The sequence below is a fragment of the Diadema antillarum genome, unplaced genomic scaffold (genome assembly GCF_040938485.1).
Source record: "Diadema antillarum isolate AM-2024a unplaced genomic scaffold, OU_Dant_1.0 scf00000010, whole genome shotgun sequence".
Taxonomy (NCBI): Eukaryota; Metazoa; Echinodermata; class Echinoidea; order Diadematoida; family Diadematidae; genus Diadema; species Diadema antillarum.
Window position 1 is genome coordinate 689,018 of NW_027270899.1, and position 6,000 is coordinate 695,017.

The following is a 6,000-nucleotide window of genomic DNA, read 5'->3' on the forward strand; positions in this document are numbered from 1 at the left end:
GATTGGCAATGATTGGTGCTACCTTCATGAAACATTGCTGCTTCCCTGTAAACTACATAGCAAATAAAGCTGAGAGGGGGATCCCCAACTCGTTTGAATGGAAATGATGTCATTCCGTCCATTCCATTGCATTAATTGTCATATCGGAAGAGGACTCAATGTCAATGACTATCACCGGGAAAAAAAAGAGTGTATTAGCAGCACATAATGACTACTTTAATCTTCTTTTCGTTAAAATGGTGACTCCAATATTGGAAGTTGAGAAGATGTATGCCATTGGTATAAGTATGTTTGTATATGCTTTGTTTTGTTTAGTTTTGTTTTTTAACTCTACTTCTCAACACCAACACGTTTATTAGTGTTCTTTGAGTTAGAGTCAAGTCTTTCATTCAAAGCTCATTGTTGTTATTCTGTCGCAAAAAAAAAAGTCTTTTAATTCTTCTATCTATTATAACTGATTCTTGTATTGGAAAAAAAGCACTTTAGAAGGTCAGCGAATCAGCGGGTTTTTTTTTCCAAATTTTTCCTGATTTTGTGCAGATCTAATGAATTCAACTTGTTCCCGATAATCTGTCTCCAGTATAAGATATGCAGTGGAATTCTGAGGTATTAATCGATTGACGAGTAGAGGATGAGTTCAGGGCGTGGTGAGTTAAATAACTCAGTAACATTGATTCTCTGCATTCTATGGTGCTTCCTTTGGTGTGAAGTCTGTATATATATTGACGCCACAATCTACTTCAACCTATAACAACTGTGTAGCGTTTTTAGCCTCCTACCTCGGTGACTCAGGGGCCGCGATCTTTTTTTTTAATGTATTAGTGTTATTATTGTAACAGTGTGTTGGGGAGGGACGGGGGGAGAAGTATGTGTGAAACCCTCAGTAGTCAACCTCCCAGGTTCCGCAGCCCCTGTTACTTTCGTCGGTGCATGGTTGAATTCTGACACTTATTTCTAGGTCAGCCATAAATATAATCATGATGATTGTACTTTGCAATCCTGAGGTTTTTGGTGTGTGTTTTTTTACGAAATACAAGTATTGAGAACTATCAAGCAAAATCTAAACTTGATGATTTTCGTTTGATGGAGCGCGTCTATAGTAAAAAAGAAAAAGAAAAAAAAGTAGAGATATTTTTCGTCCCGGCTTGAAAATATGTTCAATGAGGTTTACATTTATTTCATCTGATAGATGTGTACATGATATGTGTTTATGAATAATAATAAAGAGTAAATTGCACGATAAGATTATTTTGACGGAGAGAATGAGCAAGCGTTCTCAGCAGAAAGAAAATACACGATGATTCTAAAACAACTCTATCTATATCAACCATTTTTTTTTCGCGCACAGCAATCGAAAGAATGGGAACGTATAGACACATCGTCATACGTTCAGCTATAAGACCTCATAATTATACCTATTTTCTCCTAATTATCTTTTTTGGCCTGATACACCCCTCTCACGCCAATGGTATTCTACCCTGATCGTCGGCACATTTTCAAATGCAAATTAGGCATTGTATAGTATCGGACGGACTCTACTTAAAATTATTCGCCACAATTGGTTAGCATAAAGTATTCGCTGACTTGGGTGTGCATGGGGCTTAATCAGTTGCTTATATTGTTGTATGTTTGTCTCCTTCGATTCGATCTTTTTTTTTTTTTTTGGGGGGGGGTGTTGTTTTGGGGTGTTTTTTCTTTTGAAGGGACAATAAAAATGTTGAAAAGAACACTTGCATCTAAAGCAATTTTCCTTTCTAGATCTCACATGATCACATGTAGGCATATTAATGTGTTTGAGCCCCGAACAGTTCTCATAAACTTGGACGGGATGTTTTGCCCTTTAAACCTATTCTGTAAATAACAACCTATTAGATTATTTAACTGGTATACTGTGAAAAGATAACAAAATCACCATCTTTAACAGGTAGGTGCTCTATATAACATTTTAAGACTTTCGTAAAACGCACAAATCCTTGAAAGCACGTGCAGCTCTGGTCTGGGTGTAACTTGAACTTACTCTATTCATCAAAGGAGAACTCTATTCTTTGATCCTATTTGACTTTCCTTAGTAGAGTTTAGTCAAACAACAGAAACACTAATCTTATTAAAAACAAAAAGAGAGAAGAGGAAAGGGTCGTGTTTTTGCGAAACAGCGGTATAACAGTCACATGAGCAAATCGCACAAGGTGGCAAGTCATTGCTTGTCAACTATCCAGGTGGGTTGTAGGAAGTTTTAAGGACGAAAAGAAAAGAAGAGATAAACATGTTTTTATTTTGTTTTGTTTTGTTTTTTAAATAGTAGTATATATAGTCACATGAGCACATCAGACAAGGCGACAATGCATCGCTTATTAGCTCTCTGTTTGGTTGGTACAAAGTTTTACCGACGTGAGATTAAGTAAAATTATTCTTTATGACAATGATCTATACAGCAAGGTATGTATTATTCCTCGGAGTGTCACTATTGCCAAACCGTTACAAAATATATGTAGAGCAAATGAATGTAAATGATAGGATTTTTCTTCTCGAGTTATGGCCATGTAAAGGCCCTGGCATCTTTACCTCCTGTAACATGCATATCATATGTGACTGTGATCACGCTTGTTTTTTTTTTTAATTCCTTTGATTTAGTTGTGTTCATTAAAGTTAACCTGACCATTGAGTGGTTGTTTTTTTTTTTCGTGTTGACCTCGTGAATATATATTGCGCATTTGTGTTAACTAAAAGTTCAGTATAATTACTTGAAACAAAAATTAAATTTTTTGTCAGTTTCCTCTTACCAGTGATTAAGAAATACAGTGGCTAAAACAAGAAAACCTGTAACGTTTTCACCATAAATCAATGCTGAGCAGAAAGAGTGATTTGCGCGAAATTAATCTCGCCTCCACCGATTGTATCACAATGTATTGAAGTTGAAACAGGGCTGGCTAGATATCCCCTAATTGCATATTAGTAATAAGATATATCAAAAGCATTAGTAAAAATTACTGTTAATGATTCTTCTCCCAATTGCAGACAGGAAATTGGAACTTTTCTTTCTTTCTTTTGATTGCGCGCCAAAATGCCGCTCCTCTCAATCTTGCAGCCAATTACGTCTGTGTTTACGTTCATTTTGCTCTTATCCTTTTGTATTCTTCACGTTTCCTCCTCTGCTCTTGCTATTGTTACATTTCGCTTCTACTTTCAACAATTGAACGTGCTGTGACGCAACAAAACTAATGCTGCCCGTGTGTAGTGGAATCGTCAGTAACATCGCCCTGGAATGGATATGGTGTGGAATTTTACCTTTTTGTAAAGCCTAGTTTGGGAAATTTGCTCTTTCAGAACTTGGACGTCTGTCCAATTGCGCAATGTACTTGAATGCTGGGATAACGACAGTTTCGTTTCAGTACTATTCCAAGTATACCAAATCATTTACGGGCGTAAACTTACGCAAACTGTGACAATGAAATAAGATCAACGAAAGTGTGCCCACTAGAAATATGTATATATGCACGTATTCTTTTTTTTCAGATAGGATCTCTCACCTGCTATTTGCGGATACTGATCAATTACATGCGATATGTCTTAAGAGACAACTTTTGGGGTTTGACGCCTTTAAATAGACTGAAGAATCAACGTAGCATACATTATTTTCTGAAACCTGTGAGGAAGTGTTATGAAGTCTCCTCTTTTCTTGAAGGTAAGAAACATATTTTGTTTCAAAATTTCGAGTCTAAAACTCATTGAGATTATTAGATAGCAAATAATTACCACTTTAACGTAGATGGTATGGGATACTGGTGTGGCAAGAAGAAGCAAACTTGATTTGATTGATTATGATCATTGCTGTCACTTTCAAGACCTTTGTCTAAAATTTCCCTGTTCCACAGGCGGGACTGTTTGCAATTCTTTATAGTGACTAAATTTTTTATCACTCAGCTATAGGAGGCATTGGTAAATGCAGCTTAAAGGGTTGTCATAATAACATTGGCCTCCTACATGTTATGAATACACGTTATAACAAGCTGGCTACTCGTCCCTAGACAAAAATTCGATTTCGACAATTGAGGTGTCAAAATGCTTGGAATTAAATTTTCTTCAAATTCTGTTTGGATCCAACACATCGTAAGTATTTGAGCTATGATCTAAAGACAAAGTGGTTAGTCACTTTTGTGAGGTATGTAGTTTGTCATGTATGTATACGGACTATTTGGGCACTTTCCAGTGTAAAAGACACTGAATTTTAATTTTTTCATACTTTTGGACTTTTCTTGTATCAAACGTGTTTTAATCATGTAAATAGCCATCTCAATCGATTCCTCATGCTACATTTACTCTGAAGAGTAGACAGATAAGGTGTAGAATTTTACCTTTTTGTAAGGCTTAGCTTGGGAAATTTGCTCTTTCAGTTGGCGAACTTGGACCTCTGTCTAATTGCGCAATAATCCTTAAATGCTTTTGCTTGAATACTGAGATAACGACAGTTTCGTTTCAGTGCTATTCCTAGTATACTAAATCATTTACAGGCGTAAACTTACGCAAACTGTGACAATGAAATAAGAACAATGAAAGTATGCCCACTAGAAATATGTATATGTGCACGTATTCTTTTTTTTCCAGATAGGATCCCTCACCTGTTATTTCCGGATACTGATCAATTACATGCGATATTTCTTAAGAGGTAACTTTTGGGTTTCATGCCTTTAAATAGACTGAAGAATCAACGTAGCATACATTATTTTCTGAAACCTGTGAAGAAGTGTGACGAAGTCTCCTCCTTTCTTGAAGGTAAGAAACATATTTTTCAGAGTTCTACGAGTCCAAAACTCACTGAAATTATTAGATAGCAAATAATCATTTCTATTATATACATTGTAATGATGTAGATGTTATGGGTCGTTGGAGTGGCAAGAAGATACAAACTTGATTTTATTGATTATCATCATTACTTTCACTCTTAAGACCTTTGTCTAAAATGTCCCTGTTCTACAAGCGGGACTATATGCAATTCTTTAAAGTGACTAAAGTTTTTATCACTCTGCCGGGAGCGCAAAAGGTTGTCATAATTACATTGGCCTCCTACATGTTACAAGATATTTTAAGATTTAAGAAGGGTAGAAGTAAAAAAAAAATGTTTATAGTAAATCATGAAGATGCACAGAAAGGAAGTAGAGGAAAAAAGTTGAGATACCGTTCATCTTAATCCTATTTTGGACCCAGCCACTGTTCTTCGATGTATAACTGCATAGACTGTGAATAATCGTTGAAGTCAGTTTGATACCTTTGGGTATACCCTGAAATGTCATGCTGTGATAGCCTTTGTAATTATGATTTGTGAATGAGGAACTAACAAAATACTCCACAATGACACAGCCAAATCAAAAAATTTGTAATCTCTAGATTATTGCAGACTTTATTCCGATGTCTAGCCGTCTCCACAATGGGAGTAATTTAACTACTATCAATTCCAGCATGGGTTGACATTATTACTGCTCCTTCTTTCTCTACCTGTTTATGTCAAACAACAAACAAAACGTCTTTGATGATTTGCTTCTTGTTGGTATATTTTGCCCTTTTATTTCTGTACTTAACAGATTTTCAGCCAAGTTTGAGATTTTTACATAACTGTCGGCGGGAAAAGACACATCACAACAGAAAATCGGCTGCAGAAATGTCTGTCCTAGTAGGCTTGGTCGTGTTGGTTTTCTGTTCCTTGGGACAACGGGCAGATTGCAGCAGGGAAACGTGTTTCCTTGACAACGTCACCTTGGTCTACCTGGAGTCAGTTAGAGATGTCACAGTATACATGTCCTCAAATCCAGATATCAGATTGGTTCGTATGATGAGCATTGTCATCTTTGGTGCTTAAATCGCCCCGAGACTGATGAAGTGTGTGATGTTCCTCGCGTTATTTTGCGTTCAAATATGAGTCAGACCTCATTTAACTTTGTCCAGAGTATCACCGCGTCATAATTGTTACAAAATACTTGCAATCACTCCCGCAATCATATCGAGGCG